Consider the following 17155-nt stretch of genomic DNA (forward strand, 5'->3'; position numbering starts at 1 on the left):
AGAAAATAGAAATAAGGAGCCATCTGGATCTCCTGGTTGTCATTTTGATGAGGCTGAAATTTTCATTGGCACTGGGGATGTAAAAGCAATTTGTACATCTGTGTTCAGCATTTTCACCAGTTATTCATCTGAAAATCAACTTAAAGCACTAGGATTACCCATATCCCTGGCAATATGTGTTTGAAAGAGATGGGGATTTGAGTGTCTTTTCATGACGGAAGAAGAGGAGGCTATTGTTAGATTGCCAAGCAGTTTTGGCAATGCAGCTGCATCACATTGGAGCCCCATTGAGAAGGGAGATCATCTGGTATCAAGTGGAGTCCCCCAGGGGTCAGTCCTGCAGCTGGTTTTATTCAATATATTCATTAACCATCTGGAAGATGGGATGGAGTGCACCCTCAGCAGGTTCACAGATGACACCAAGCTGAGGGGAGTAGTAGACACACTGGAGGGTAGGGCTAGGATTCAGAGTGACCTAGACATATTGGTGGACTAGTCCAAAAGGAATCTCATGAGGTTCAACAAGGACAAGTGCAAAATCCTGCACTTAAGACAGAACAATCCTATGCATATGTTCAGGCTGGGGAGCAACTGGCTAAGCAGCAGCTCTGCAAAAAAGGACCTAGGGATTACAGTGGACAATAAGCTGAATATGAGCCAGCAGGGTGTCCTTGTTGCCAAGAAGGCTAACGGTTTATTGAGCTGCATAAGTAGGAGCATTGCCAGCAGATTGAGGGAAGTAATTATTCCCCTCTGTTCTGCACTGGTGAGGCCATACCTGGAACACTGTGTCCAGTTTTGGGCCCCCCACTACAGAAAGGATGTGAACAAGTTGGAGAGAGTCCAGTGGAGGGCAACAAAAATGGTTTGGGGGCTGGGGCTCATGACTTATGAGGAGAGGCTGAGGGAACTGGACTTATTTAGTCTGCAGAAGAGAAGATTGAGGGGGGGATTTGATAGCAGCCTTTAACTCCCTGAAGGGTGGTTCCAAAAAGGATGGAGCTGAACAGCAGTGGCAGATGACAAAACAAGGAGCAATGGTCTCAAGTTGCAGCAAGGGAGAGTTAAGTTGGATATTAGGAAAAACCTCACTAGGGGGGTGGTGAAGCACTGGAACAGGTTACCTAGAGAGGTGGTGGAGTCTCCATCCTTGGAGGTTTTTAAGGCCCAGCTACACAAAGCCTTGGCTGGAGCAATCTAGTTGGGGCTGGTTCTGCTTTGAGCAAGGGGTTGGACTAGATGTGACCTCCTGAGGTCCCTTCAACCCTCATTTTCTATGATTCTATGACATTTATAGCTGCAGTATTAGCACTGGCCAGTGCTGGCAGCACAGAGGCTTTGGCCTGAGCACCCTTGAATAACTACATAGATGTAATTAACTGGGTGTTGCTTCCCCTGCCTATATCCTTATCTGGGCTTGCCAGGGGCTGTGAGAGAGTTCAGGTTCTGTGTATGCTGGGTGTGGATCATGTTTTGTCCCTTTGACGCTATAATGAGTCCCAACAATCAGAATATCTAGCTCTTGTCTAAATGCTGGGGACTTTCCTGGGGTCTCTGGTCATGCTCCACACCGAGATCATGCCCTGTTTGTCATCCCCCTCACTTACACATTCAAGTGCACTGCTCTGTTAGCTGTCCACCTGCTGCTAGCACCAGGTGCATGCCAGAGCAGGGCTTGGGTTGGGATCTGGCAGACAAAAGGATTCAAGTGAATCTCTCTCTCCTTCCACTTGCTTGCTGCTCTCCCTGCCCCTGCCTGCAGGCCCCATCAGCTTGTCAGTCACTCCTGTTTGAACCTCTTCACCCTGACCTCAGACTTCAGTCCAGTGTCCAGTCCCAGGAAAAGCATGATTTGAAAAGGTGTTGGGACAGCAGCAGCAGGGCCTAGGCTGCAGCAAGCTGCTGGACCAGGCTAAGAGCAAGGGGCAATGTGACCCAAGAGGGGCTTCATGGAGTTTTCTGTCAGCTCTTCCCAGGGGATGGGGCAGCTTCTAGTTGAAAGAGGTTCAGGGATGAGGCAATATGAGGGAGAAGCTGTTTGTGTTGTGGCTTGAGAGTCCAGGGTGGGTATAACCCTGGGGGTAGGGGTGGGCTGTGTCTGAGCATCTGTCTGTGACCCCTCTCACTATAATATCTGAGCTCTTTACTGTTTTTGAAGGGTCCTGTGGGCAGAAGTACTAGCCCCTTTGCCACTGGACTTTCCTTCCTTTCCTAGGACTGCTACCGGAGAGGTCTGACCAGCTCTTGTTCTCACTGGTGTCCTCAGAAAGGACATACTTTGCCGCTGAAAGAAAACTGGCCTCATTGTCATTGCATTTGGATGGTGCTGGGCTGGACAAGTGCTCTTGGAGTGGCCCAAGGCTTTCAGTGCCAGCATAATATCACCACCATTTTCTATGGTGGTTTTAGGTTAAAGGGAGAGAGAAACGGGTCAGGAACATACTTGAACTGGACTGTTAGTCTGTGGCACTGGAGCTGTCACCCCAAATCTAATAAGAGGCAAGCATTGCCCTCCCTCTCGGAGGCTCTTTGCATTCCTCCCTGCGTAATAAGGTGACAGCTGAAGCTCTCCATGTCTCTGGGTATCTTGGGACACTAACATCCTCTTCTCTCCCCCTTGCCAGCCTGTTGCTCAGCATCACTCTGAGCATGTGAACAGCTGCCACAGAAGTAGCTTCCTAATGAGTCCTTCTAGCCTTAAGATCTGTGATCATCTGATCTCTCCTTCTCGGCACAGGCTTCACCTTCCATCTTGCTTAATGATTTGTGATGGAGAGAGAACCAGCCTCCATCAAACACTCTCCGTGATAGCGGTTACCACCTCTGAGTCATTTGTTCTGGTAACCAGGGACCCCCATTACACAGGTGCACCTTTCACTGTGAACTCTGCTGGCCTCACTTCCATGTTCTCCATTTGGTACATTAAGCAAAAGAGATTGTTGGTAGACAAGTAGCCCTGACTCCATTACATAGTCAGGTCCTGTTTTTCTACCAAATTAATCTAGGAGGATAGTACCAATAGAGCTATTTGACTTCACAGGCTCCACTTTCTTATCCCTCCAGAGAAATAATCATTTGACCCTTTTTTTTTTTCCTCCTCTCCTTCTTCAAATCAGAAGTGGGATTTGAACCTGTAGCACTAGCATGCTAGCTCAGTACTTAAACCACAAGGCCATCCTCACTTCCTGCTTAGCAGCATTTGAAGCGACTGCTTCATGTGGCTCATGCATTCAGCAAAGGGGCTGTAGTTAGTGGGGAGGCCATCAGTAGAGGGGAAAAATTCTGGTGAGGCTTCTGCAGTCCCATCTCCCTTGCAAATAGCTGATAATCCGAGCAGGTTTCTCCACAGGGGATGCATCTACACCAGATGAATTAGCTCCCCAGTAAACATTGCGTCTACACTTGCAGCCCTATTAGGCTGGAGTAAACTAATTAACTCCACAACAGGACAGTATTTGTAAATACAAGTACTATTCTGCTGTGGAATTTTTTACTCCACAGCGCCGCATGTGTAGATGCTGCCCCAGCTGACTGGGGCATGAGGGTGCTTCGGTGCAGGGGCTGCCTGCTGGCTAGCCCCACACTGGAGCACCCACGTGCCCCAGCCAGCCCCTCTGCAGCACGCTGAGCTGGGTTGGAGCACCCCAGGATGGCAGGCTAACCTTGGGGTCCCCTGCCAGCCCGAGCTGCTCTGACCTGGTTCAACATGCTGTGGTCCCAGCACACCTGGGAAAATAAACTCTGGAGCAATAAGGTCCACAGTTTATTGCCTCACATGAATTGCACATGTAGACGTGCCCAGGGAGCTTAAGGCAGTGTGGCTTCTTGATCAGCACAAATTTGGTGCTACCTGTGTCCACCCTCCTGATGCTATCCTGCTTCCTCTGTGCATAAATGACAGACTCTTGTCCAGCTCACGTGCTCCTTGCCTGCTCATGGCCCTTTAGATATTTGAAATGTCTTTACCTTTGGATGTCTAAAGTGATGAGACTGGATCCACATGAGGGACCCCTGAATACATCAGGCCTAATGTAAGCTGCAGATTGTGATCCTTGTAAAGTCCAGCTTCTAGCCCAGGACAGCCAGAGGAGAAATGAGCCTATGGTACTAAACTCAGACCCCAGGCTGGTTAGTTCATTCTCACACTGCCCTACACTTACAAGTGGAGAAGCATGACACAGTGAGTTAAAGCAAGGGGCTCTGGGATTGCAAGCAAAGCTGGGGTGAAACAGGGATTGTGGCTCACAGAATGTCTTTGGGGTTTGGGAATTTGATTCCAGTCTGAGTTGGACTGAAACCACTCTTTTTAACTGATTGGAAACCAGGAATCCAGGTAAGATGTTAGTTTTGAAAGCACCAAAGAGTGGTAGGACGCAAGTTGCTTTGAACAATGAGCTGGCGTTTTCAGACACAACTTTGCTTTGCTGGAGAAATTCCACCAGCTCCTTGGGATCTCCCATGCCAGGTCTGCCAGGGGCTGGTTGTGTGACGCTGCACCAGACATAGGTACAGCACATATTTTTCTGCTTATCCACCCATAAAACAGGGACCAGGGCCCTCACCAGCTTTCAGCGGCATCCTGAGGCTTTGTCTTTGTGTGTGAAGTTCTGGGAGATCTTTGCTGATGACAGACAACACGCCAAATGTCTCCTGCAGTGGTTCTGCCCCTGCTTCAGAGCTGGCTGTGTGGGGGGACTAAGTCCCAAGGCTGGAGGTGAGTGAGCTGCTTAGCTGGACACCAGTTAATCCATTCTGGTCCCGCTTGAGCAGTGATGCAGGACTCCATTATCCGCCTCTCTCTGGGTTTATTGACCCACAGAGCCTCCTCCATCCTCACTGGCATTTCCTGGCTCCAAGGGCAGTGACGTGGGTGCAGTGCTTTCGTCAAAGCAGGCTCACCGGGTCCCCGATAGACGCTGGCACCAGAGGCCCCTCATTATTAGACATTAACATTAGCCTGGGTACCTGAACCTGCTCCTGCAGAGCTGTGCCAGGGTTCAGTGCACAGCGTCAGGAGCCTGCGCGCAACTGGTAATTACCCAGTGGCAGGTGCTTACCTCGCTCCCTGTCACTCTGCTGCCCTCCCTCTCGATGCATCCTGACAGCCGGGCGGTCAGGGAGGGGAGCCTGCAGTGCCAGCTCTCTCCAGCCCTAAGGGAGAGCCAGGAGCCCACTTGGCTCCCTGACACTGGGGTAAATCTGGAGCATCTCCACTGGGTTTACAGCAGGTTCTCTGATAGCAGAATTTGGCCCGTGTCCCAGATGTCATGAATAGTCTGGTGCTGTCATTTCCCATCGTTCCAGGCTGGAGCCATCCTACTGTTAATGCTTTCCCCCTGGGATGGGAAGTAGGGGGGCTGTTGGGTGGGGGAGCAGGACCTGAAGGCATGTTTAGGTGGCAGAGGCAGGCAGCCCTGTCCCTTCAGAAGCCCATCAAGTCTCTGCAACGAAGCCGTGAAGGGATTCCAGCTATCTCCAGGCGATCTGGTGACTACTTGGCAAGCCAAGACTGGATTGTTAGTTATTTCCCATTGGGGGAAATTCTCCTTCATTGAAGGGGACATGGACGGGGAGAAGTGGGGGCTGGGTGTATCACCCTCCAGGGTTCGTCTTGGAAGACTCCTGCACTGAAAGGCCGTTTCTGTGGAAGTGCAGGACAGGAGCCCAGCACCTTTCTCGGGGGCTGTCTGGGAACTGCCTCCTGTGCTGCCCAGTTTAACTGCCCTCACTGATGTGCCTCTCTTCGTGCACCTTCCTTTGGTACTCAGCAGTGCGGCCCCATCTCCTGCCTGGGGTGGAGGAAGACGGCAGCCTGGTATTTAGTAGCAGGCTGGAGGTGGTTCTGGAGCGTTGGGTTTTGATGGCAAAGGTCCCAGATTAGGTTTGTCAGATGCATTCATCACATTCTGCTGACGCTAATGAGGCCCAGCGGGGAGACGGTTTTAAGCTGTTCCATCGTCTTCCCCTGGAGACTGCTGGGCTTGAGTCAAACGGCTGTCACACGACAGGCTGTGACTCTCTGCTCGGGCTGGGAGAGAGCAGGGCCAGGGTCAGCTCTTGGCCACCCTAGCGCGAATGCAGGGAGACTGAACTGAAGTTGGTGCTCCAGAGCCCTTGGTTTCCATGTGAGATCAGGCCACCTCCCCTGCTCATCGAGCCTGCTATGGGGGCCCATTTGGTGTGGCCATGGGAAAGGGCATGGGGCTTCTGTGTGCTGCCCTGGGTGGGAGCAGCAAGGGAGAGCAGCACTCTCTCTGCTGTATTCCCAGCAGCCTGTGAGGTTTTGCAAACGCTGCTTTCCCCAAACCCCGTCTCTGCATTCGCCCCCCCTGCCTCCATCGTGAGCGAAGCGCGTGGTGACCTCTGCTGGCAAGCAGAGAATCCATCCCGGACCGCCGCGTGAATAAACACGGCACTAGAGCAAAACAAATGCCAAGCACTGCTGATAAAATGGGCTGTCACATCTGGGAGCATGGTACGTACTGTCCCATTAGGGTCCAAAGCTTCTTCCACAACAAGGCAGGCGATGGACTCTGGCACCCTGTTCAGGAATGCAGGAGCAGTTGTACACGTGCATTTCCAGAAAGCATGTGTGTGTGTCGGAGGGCGATCCGTAAATGAGTAGATGTGGTATGTCTCCCAGGGAGGGGTGGGCAGGGTGTCCGACTTTCCAGCCGTGGTCCAAGTCCAGCCCGTCAGATGAGCTGATCAGGCCTTTCAGGGTAGATGTTTGCAGGATATGAGCTTCTATTTAAGAACAAAAAGTTTTGAATGTTTCAGTTGCAGATTAAAACCTGGTCAGTGTTGCTCAAATGTAGCAGTATTTTATCTGCCCTGGAGTGGATTGGAGCTGTGTGAACAGGGCCTGCTGGTCTCAGGGGTTTGTTACCTCCAAAGTCAAATGCCACTGTAAGGGGCAGGTTTTTCACGTGATTTAAGCACACTGTTTTCTACAGTTCCCACCCTTGGGTGTGCAGAGTGTGGTAACCACAGACAAGAATGCACCAAGGCCAGACATAGGTGCTGCATTGATTCTCCCCTCTGCCGCTGTGTGTTGTACCCAAGAGGAACTGGACTTACTGAAAACTGAGAGGCTGCATGAAGTCCATGATCTGCTTTCAGGAGTCTCTGCCTGTTTTTTAGGGAGTGATCAGTTGTGGTCTGAGAACGGGACAGTGTATGACCCTGAGTTTGGCCACTGGGGACCAGCATTAAGACACAACTAGGTCCTGCTTGTAGAGGGGATGGACAGGCACAGCAGGGCAGCCAGGCACCTGACCTCTTTAGGCGATGGAAGTAGTATCCGTCATGTCAGGAGCTGGGCTGAGACAATGGTGGGACACTCAGATGGGTCCAGCTGGGCTGGGTGGAGCTGGTGAAGCCCCTTTATTTGCAGTGAGGGGTGAGTGTGAGTGGGAAAGACCAGTGGAGGGTCTCTGCAGGAGGAATACGGTGGCAGATAGACCTCTCTGATCTTCCCTTTATTAGTAACTGGTCATGGCTGCAGTGATTGTTATCAGCTTGCTGTTCTTAGTTTGACAGCACTCCTCTGCTTTCCCAGAAAATACCTGGGGTGTGAGCCAAACCCCTGGAAATAGCCACGTCCTTCTGTGGCAGAGGGCAGGGTGGCCTCCTGCCAGCCGGGCAGGATATCGTCATCATCGCCTGTCAGCGCTGGCAGATTAGCGGTAGCGTTTCAAAAACTAACACTTTGGGAGGGCTGATAAGGTGCTCAGGCTACAGGGCTGGAGCCTGCGCTCATGCTCCAGATAAGCCCAGCTGTCAGCTCCGCAGTCTCACCTCCCCTGTCGCACTGAGCCTCGAGGACTCTACATTTCCCTGTAGCTGCTTGCTACTGAAGCCCTGGCCGAGGGGGATCAGACACAGTGTGTTCCCCTACCAGTAGCCCACCGGCTGCACTGCACCTTGTGCCCTTGCCATGACCTTGCGGTGGCAGGGGGCAGGCTGTGGCCGACTTACCCTTCCCATCCCACCCGATGGGCAGGGCTATTGGCTTTCCTTTAGGACACAGCTCCTGATTCTATGTGCCTGGAGAAAAGAGGAGTGTTGGTCCTTTTCTGTCTCATTTACTTAAAGGACTCCTCTACCTGCACACACTGCATCACCTCAGCTGCAGTGGTGTCAGTAAGGCAGTCCCAGCCTCCATAGTGTGGGCACAGGAATGAATTATACTATACTATAAGGCAATGGTAGGCTGTGATGATGGAGCTGGCATGAGGAGCTGTGTTGGCATAAATATTTGGGCTAAAAAACCTACCTCTCCCCCAGACAGTCTTCCTGTATATAAAGTGGATCTTAGTCATAAGGTAGTGTGGAGCCAAAGTGTTGCTGCCTGGAGAGCGCGGTGTGTGCTTCTTCTAGTAGTTCCACCTCCCAATACGACTGCTCCTCAACAGGACAGGGTGCAGGATGGAGAACAACACCACCGATGAGATGGGTGTGTAATTTTGTGTTGTAAAAACAACTGGAAGCTCCAACCCCTCCTAGCAGATAGTGTAAAAATGTAGAACAGGCTCCGAAACCTCCTCCTCTATGCCCTGGTGCGTAGCACGTTGGTTGGAACAGCAGGTTCCTTGTCACAGTAAAGACGCATGGCCTGGACCTTGCATACGCCATGTGAGCAGACTAGTAACCCAGTAGTTATTTTCAGGTGAATTTTTTCCCAGATTAACCACTGCGATTGGACATGCAAGGCCCTAGAAGGCAAAGTCCTGCCCCTCATCTTGCCTTGTCCATGAACCTCAAGTCTGGCTCTGAGGGATCTTCTGTGTCTGAGGCCAGATGTTCTGGTGTAAATGCATACAGCTGAGAATCTGGGGTATAATATGGCCTGGGTGCACTGGCAGGGTACATGGATGTACTGTCTCAAAGACAGATAGCAATGCAGGCTGTGAGCAGTGAGACATATTGGCATTTGAATAAGCAAGCGTATGGGTCAACCAACAGTGGCACGCAGGTTTCTGAGGGAAGACAATTTTTTTTTAAGTGACCTCCCTGCTCTATCTGGCCACCACAGACCTGGAAGTACTAAGATCTGGGCCCTAGCAGTTTTGGACAAGCAAACTTTTTCCCCATCCATCATTCTAAAGCAGCACTCGCTCACCTGGCCTGACAGGAGGAAGAGATGACAGGCATCGGGAAGTTGTCCCATGTACAAGGTATCTTGTGTGTTGCCAATGGAGGAATGAGATCAAAAGAGCAGGGAAGAGGCCAAGGCTATGCAGTCCCAGACCCTCTGTCTGGGGTCTCGCATTGATTTTCCTCCAAAGCCACATTTGAAAATCTTGGCTGGAAGCTTTGGAAGAAGATGTACATAGAGGCTGCCTAATTCAAGATCCTGCAATATCTGAACCCACCCGCTAACTAAAGTGTCATCGCAGGGTCTACACTGCAGGAGGGATCAGTGGCAGACAAAGCAAGCAGAGCTGCAACATGGACTCACGTACCCTCCCACAAAGTCCCTGCGGCATGCTAAGAACAGGGCTCTCAGCTTGAAGCTCTTAATTTGTGTTTAATCAGAGGCCAACACAATACTACATCTGCTTCTTGTGCTACCAAAAGAAGGCACAAGCCTGGAGCACCCTAAAGGCATGAAGTGCTCTTAGCTTCTGTCACCTGCTGAGATTCCTCACATTGCTGCTGGCTGGTTTGACCAAGAGGGTGAGCGGCAGGGGAGGGGGTTACCATGTTATCCTGGGCATAACAGTACATTTTTTTTTTGCTGGTGTTGAAGTGCAAAGACCACTGTGAACTGTGACATCACATCCCAGGCCAGGAAGTGACCAAGAGATGCTGGAATACCGGCCATGAGAACAATGAAAGGATGTGATAAAGCTGCACTCCTACACCCAGATAGGTCGGAGGCATCTGACAAGCATAATGGTACCACAAGTCCTTTCAGCCTGGGGTGCATGGATCCTTTTTGGGCACCTAGTGCTATTGCTGTGCAGAGGGGCAGTTTTGGTGGTTGAAGGTTTAATGTAGAATGCAAATACGGTACTGGATACACCACTGAGTCCTAGCTGTGACTCTGCTTGCACTTAGGGAGGAAGTCGTCTCAAATTTGTTAATGAGGGGGGTTGTGTTGCCCTGAGTGAGGCTGCCTGTTTGGGGTGGGTGTCTATGAAAATAGCTTTTCAGGGAAATAGCCCGGGTTTTGCAATGAAATGGGCTTTGGCCATTTTTAAAAACCCACGTCTCTCTGCCAGTCTCCATCAATAGGGGTCCATTTTCTATCTGTTGATGTAAATCTGGGGAGACTCCATTATAATCAGTGCCTTTATGCCAGGGTAAAGCTGGTATGAAGTTAGAAGGGAATTGAGCCAATGTAGACTCCAGGTGGGTAAAACTAATAACCCCACAGTCTCGATCTGTGGCTCACAAAGCCTCTTCAACAGCCATATGCTTGTTGTTCCCTTCAAACTTTAGCTGCTTCTGGGTCTGTTTTCCCCTGAACCTATGAGAGGTAATATAGGAAACTCCTGCCTCTGTCATCATCTTCTGCTGTAGCCTGGACCACTGTTTCACTGCTTACCCCCCGCCCCAGTAACATGGTGGTGATAGGTACCTGCCTCTATGATGGTTATGAAGCTCTGTACAGGTCTATGTGTCTCCTTACCACTGCAGAAAGAGTCAAGTGCTGTAGTGACACCAATCCAGGCAATTAAGGCATTGCGGCTTGGCTTCTACAAAGAAACCGGGGGACCTCCTGCTAATCAGTGGTGCTTCTGTTAAAATATAGAGGATGCTAGCATATGCACCACCTGATTATCCTATTGCATGGGTTTTTCAGGGTGATCCTTGCTCAGGCCCTTAATGGTGGTGTATTTTTAAACTCCATATAGATCACCCCAGGCTGGGAAGCCAGATTAGGCAGCTGGATTTGATATTTCTTAATTTAGCTGCAAAGCCAGACCCTCCATTCAATCAGTTCATGTCCCTGGAGCCAGTCTTCCAGGCCAAGAAACCTGCTGCCTTGTTTCTGCCAACCCAGCCAGCACAGGGCTGCTGGGTGGACATGTTTTTCAAGCCATTTGTGGAAGGTAGAATGAAGGCAGGCAGGAATTCCTGGGGCAGAGACCTGGGGAGCAGGGGCAGGAAACAAGGGGCTGAGATTGTGCTGGAGAGCTTGTTGCCCCTGGTGAGAGAATGACAGGTCCCTATCACAGCTGCGGGTCCCCTTATCTGGGGGAATGAAGGATGGGGCCTGTCCACACTTCAGCCTCACACCCTGCTCTGCACTCAGCTGCCTGCAGATACAGAGTGGCTTGAACAAGTTGCAGTGCCTTCTCTGGGAGTTTCCCATGACTCCTCATGGCTGAGCATCTCCATTGGGTGATCCACATGACATCACTGCCGGGAACCATGTAGGTACTTCCTGTATCGCATTCCCAACTCAAGAGCCTCTTGCCAAATCTTGGTGGTTTTACAAGGTCGTTTTAGGAACAAAGAGGCTAATTTTAGGCTCCCTGCAGCAAATGCCTTCTGGAAATAGTGTGTGACTCTCCCATGACTTGTGCGTGTTCCTGAAAATTTAAAAATAAAACATTGCCTGCTAGTTCACTCATGTGTTGGGGGAAATGGGCTTGTAGTGAGCTAGGAATGTGTTGGAAAGACTGAGGCTCAGGTCATGGGATGGCATGAGACTGCGTGCATCTGGACCGAATGGACTGACCCATGCTCTATGTGAAGGGTCTTGCCTGCAGTAGAAAGGGTTTGCAAATGTAGCTATTCCAGCAAGCCCTCTGGGAGGAAATGTTCTCTTGCTGCTGTACATCCAAGAAGAACGTATTTGCATTTTCACTTGGGCCTTTGGTGACACAGTGTGCCAGCCCACACGAGAGAAAATCACGCCCCTAGCCAATGTGGCTAGGGTGGCAAAATGCTTCAGCACAGCCCAGGCCACAGCAAGCACAGTGCCCAGTCAGGGTGGGAGGCATTTCAGAGGAGACAGGAGCTCGGACCAACAATCAAGATCCATATATCCTGACCTGGGAGGGGGTTGAACCCAGAGCTGACTCGTAACTCAGGCACTGTCTTCTACTCCTGATGTCCCCCTAGAAGGTTTCATGCACACGAGCAAATTTTTCAAAGGCCTCAGCCCCTGGTAGTGCCCAGCATTTGAGACAAGGAGGCAAGTGCTTGAGAAGGGCCTATCTGGAAACTAAAAAACCTGCCCCACTCATTCAGTCAATGCCATTCCTGTCTGCCATCGGTCTGTCTTACCAGGGCATTGGAGCATGTTTCACACACCTGTTAAGAGACTTGCCCAGCATCTCCTTGGGAGCCTCTGGCAGAGCAGAGACTTGAAATTAGGTCTCAAAGTCTCAGGGCAGTGCTCTGCCCACTTGGATGTACTCCTCTGTGGCCATTTCAACTGGCTGACTAGAAAAGCAGCATTGCCTAAAGAACAAGCACTGGACAGGGCCACAGGAGACATGGATTCTCATCCCAGCTCTGCTACTGGCATGTGGGGCAAGTCATTTCCTCCTGCCTATGCCTTGGATTTCCCATCCAAAGGCACAAAGACTATACTGACAGCACTGCAACCTAAGGATGAAAAGCATGATGAAAGAATCAGGTACTGCCATGAGCTGGGAGCACAGTCTTCACATAACCATTGAATTTCCAAGCTCCTGGCCTGAGCTGCTTGCATCAGCCTGCAGCAGCTTCGAGTGCCAACCCGCAGGGCAGGGGACAAAGCTGCTGCTCCCTAATGAGCAGAGCAAGTTGCGGGGGAGAGCGTCATCACACAAAGCCATGGAAGTGGGAACAGAAGAGATGTTTTCAGGAGGTCTTTGCAGATCACCTGCCCCTGCCCCATCTCCTGGGCCTCCCTCAGAGCAGCTAATTAACCAGGCCTTGGGGCCTGCAGGCCTTTTATCAGCTAATGGCCTCCCTGCAGCCTCTAATGCACCACTTTCTGGAGCACAAATAGCAAAAGGCAAGAGGAGTGCAGAGAGCCTGCAGCGACCCAGGCCAACCTGGGCTCAGGGCCTTTTGTGAGCAGCTCTGAAAACAGACCTAAGTGGCAGAGGGAACAATAGCAATGGAGGCTGGTGCCCAGGGTGCTGGGGCCTGTCTACTGCATTTGCTCCACAGGCTGCTGAACTGGTAATGACCACTGGTACCTTGCAGTTTGCCCTCATTCAGGCAAGGGCTAAAAATATTGACTTGCTCATGCAAAGGGGAGTTACTGGAGTTATTGATGGCTTGAAAGCAACAGTCCTGCCACACAGAGCCTGCTGGGCTTGAGCAGATGGCAACAAGAGGGGCTGGAGGTCTGCATGCTCCAAGCTTTCCACAGAAGCTAGAGCCAGCACGTAAGGCATGGAGAGCAGGGGCCTGAGCAGGGGCTGGGTTGCAGGGCTCCTGCCTCCTAAAGGAGGATCCCATGGGCTGTGTTGGGGTCTCTCTCCTTTAGGGCTGGGAAGAACCAGCTCTGGTGGGCTGCACTCTGCTGCTCTGTCAAGGACCCCGGGCAGGTTTGCTTTGTGACCCACATTCCTGTGGGTGCCAGGACATTTCTCTGGCCCCTTAGCCACTGCACAGAACCAGAGACTTGGCAGTGGTCTGCTGTGGTTTCCAGATGCTTTACAAAGCTAGGCATGGGGGCAGCTAGGCATGCTGGTGCTCACTGCTGCTAGCCATCCTGAACATCAGCCTGCTGCAAGTGGCAGGGCAGGAGTGCCGGAGGCCTGGCTCCTACCTCAGGGATGAAGGAGGAAAGCAAAACAGTGGGGAGAATCTGGGCTTGTCTGTGCTGCAGGGGTGCTACCTCTGCAGCTTTGCAGGCACAATGGCTACACCCCTAGCGGAGATGCAGCATGTGGCAAAAACGGGGTTTCTCGCAAGTTTGCTATGCTACTTTCCAAAATGTCAGAAATTATGAGGGCTGGAGCCGTCTTCTGTCAGCAGTGCTGACTCCAGACAGGGCCCTGCCTCCAGTTGCAAGAGGGTATAATTTCTGCAGACCCACGGCTGTCATCACTTTGCCTGGAAAACTTTGCCAGGTAGATCAGGCCTGGGACAGGGAGGAGGGGGAAAATGCTGAAGGTAAAACCACCACATTTCAAGCCAAACCCCACTCTGTTCTGCCCCACTATGCCGGGCTCAGTTGGCTCCACTATTCCCTACTTGCCTGATTACTGCCCCCAGTGATGCATACACAGAAAGTGTTTCAGGCACGTTGCTGGGGCTTCCTCAGGGGAAGGCAGGCTTCAAGGCTGTGCTGTGAACTCTTGTGATCTTTGTTTTGCAACAGCTGGTGCTTATCTGCAAGCCACAACCTCTGGGGTCCCATGAGTAGGGGAGGACCTCAGCTTTCCTTCTTCTGAAAGGGAAAATTTTCAACAAGGAGGATCCAAAACCAAGAAAGACAATGAAAAAGGACCCCCAAAGCCTTGACTTTTTTAACATTGCTGTATTTAACCTTGCTGCCCTGGGCAGCTCTTTCTTGAACCCTTGGAGATAGTGACAGGGCAGAGACTTCAGCTTCTCCTCCTTGCTTGTGCTCCTAGGCTACCCCTTTCCCTCCTGCTCCCTGATGACTCTCAAACTCATGCTAAGCTCAGGCCTACTCACAAAAGTTAAAATACTGAATACTGATGCTAACTGCATAATGCAAGAGGATGCGAGTTCATGGCTAGGCCATCTAAGAAGAAATAATGAGGTATCTCTTCCAGCTTATCTTGCTATATTCAGGATGATTTCAGGCAGGCTCCTAGTTGTCTGGTGTGTAACCGTCTGAAATGTCTATCCTTGATTAATTAGTATGGTAAATATTTCTTTTGCGATTAACTCACGTTTATGTGCAGGAAGAGACATTCCCTATATGTGATAGGTGTCTCCTCATGATTTAGTTTTGTTTTTGTTCTTCTCTCATGATTTACCTTGTTTTCTAAGAACACGCATGTTTTTCCTGGTTGTTAATCAGCTGTTTGATATGTTCCAAACTGGATCACCGCCTATCACTGAAGAAGGTAACTCATTCAAATGAAAGATTTCTGATAACCAATAATGAGTAGGTTGATTAACAGGATTTTCCTGTCCATTACTGCTTGGGACTCTCTTGATTTACACAACTGAAAGAATGCTTTGAAGATGCTAAGGGTATAAAAAGGCAGTAAAACAGCAAACCACGCATGCTTCAAGAGTGAAAAATCTCTCAGACACCAGTTGCTGATGTGCCCATCTTACTCAAGAAGTCGAAGACAAACAGACCACCTCTTCGTCGCCTGTTTGGTGAGAAATCATCACTTTATAGCTAATTACTGGACTTTGATTTTGTTGAGCTCACTTGACTTGACTTCAAATATTTGCAGTACATAAAGCCTTTCTGTCACTCATCGAACAAGGTGTCATGTCAATCCCTGGGCTAGCCTGCAATCCTAGGTTTTTATTTGCTAACACTCCCCACAGCTGGCAAAGCAAGCTGCTTTCCAAAGCTGCCGTGGGGCATCTGGGCTGTTCGCTGGCTGGTTCAGGGCAGCCTAGACAAACACTGCTGGGCTCCGCAGCCTGGGCTTTATTGCCATCTGCTGGGTGCTTCTTCAAACAGCTCCATGTAGGAGAACAAAGCGCTTGGGGCAGGAGGCTGGCTGAAATGCTGAGGTAGAGGTCCAAAGCCTGGATTTGTGGAGAGAGCCAGGATGACTTGTGTACAGGGCCCTCCTTCCCTGTGGTTCTCAGCGTCTTGAGCAATGGGAAGGGGGTGATGAGCAGGACAGCTGTATGGATCAATCCTGCTCTTGTGGGGCTGCAGAGTGGCCTTACGGCTAAGAGGCCTTGCCTTCGTTAAACTGGAGAGCACTGTGAGCAGACGCATGCACACCCACTGCACTGCTCATGTTAAAGGAGAACAGGCTGAGCACAGCCCCAAGCCATTGCCTGGACTTAGCCAAGTGGCAAGCGCCTGTGTCAGGACCGAATCCTGTAACAGTTTCAACTCCCAGCTGCACACCAGGTGTGTCCCACAATGATGGTCCCAGCCTGGCTGAGCTGTTTCTTTGCAGGCGCTGGCCAAGTGCATCTCACTTAGGGTCAGGATCCTCGTGGGGGTGGGGTCGAGGCTTGCCTGTGTTTTTTTTCATTTGCTATCTCATTAAAAGGAGTAGTGATGGTAACTGTCCCGAATGCAGGGCTTGTGGGGGAAGAGCTCCTGCTTTCTGATATTGGGTTCTTTCAGGGTCTGTTTTCACCCTGTTATTTGTACTGTGTCGAGGACCCTAGAATAGAACCTCTATGTGCCTGAAAACTGCCCTGGGCCTCACCTAGCCCAGACCTTGCTGTATTTCAGGCACAAGCAACCCTGAAATCACATTAAATCACAACTCAGCTAGTCATAGAGGAGCATAGACCATCCCCTAGAAAGAGGCTGCATGTTAGTCCAACCCTCGTCTCCACACCAGGAACGGCGCATGGCCGAGTGGCTCAGATCTGAACCAAAGTAGATTGCGCTAAATGACACTAATTGCTGCCTGTCATCATGGAGACAGCTGTATTCCGCAATTTTCTAAATTAAAGCCCACGCCGAGGCCTCTGAAGAGGGAAGATCAGACTAGGCTTATTTACCATGCTAATAGCTTCTTTCTGATCTATGCTCAAGATTTTCATAACAATCATGTGCTGAACCCAGCTGTCCTGCAGACCCAGCTGCTTCTCCTCAGCTCCCCAATGGCTTACCTTCTGGGGCTGCTAGTTTCACACCTGAGGCACTGTCTTTCTCTGCCTGGAAAGCAGTGGGTCTTCAGTATCTTCTCTCTTTGCTCCCACTTCATCTGCATCATATGATTAACCCCAGCTCCTTGGAGATTTCCAAGGATGGGGTCTGTCCACTGCACTGTGCATTGCCCAGTCCCACAGTGTGTGTCCTCCAGCAGGATTGTGCAGTCTGCCGTCTTGCACAGCAGGCTCTGGGACCTGATTGAATCCATTCCTGTGGGAATGGATCATGTAGAAAAAAGCACCTAGGCTTCTCTGTGAAGGGAGATGGATGCAATAGTGAGGCTTGGGGTAGAGACTTAGAGATGTTTTGGTGTGAATCCCCCTTGCTGACTAGCTAGCCTCAGCTTCCAGCCAATGAATCTTGTTAGGCCTTTGCCTGTAGGCTCAAAAGGGCCCGGGCCCTGAGCAG

General features: G+C 50.8%; 1 non-coding gene across 1 annotated transcript; it reads right to left on the reverse strand.

The window, feature by feature from the left end:
• Positions 1-2934: 2934 nt before the first annotated feature.
• On the reverse strand, positions 2935-3063 carry LOC112551427. The gene has a single exon (XR_003095724.1).
• Positions 3064-17155: the final 14092 nt, after the last annotated feature.

The sequence above is a fragment of the Alligator sinensis genome, unplaced genomic scaffold (assembly GCF_000455745.1).
Source record: "Alligator sinensis unplaced genomic scaffold, ASM45574v1 scaffold366_1, whole genome shotgun sequence".
Taxonomy (NCBI): domain Eukaryota; kingdom Metazoa; phylum Chordata; order Crocodylia; family Alligatoridae; genus Alligator; species Alligator sinensis.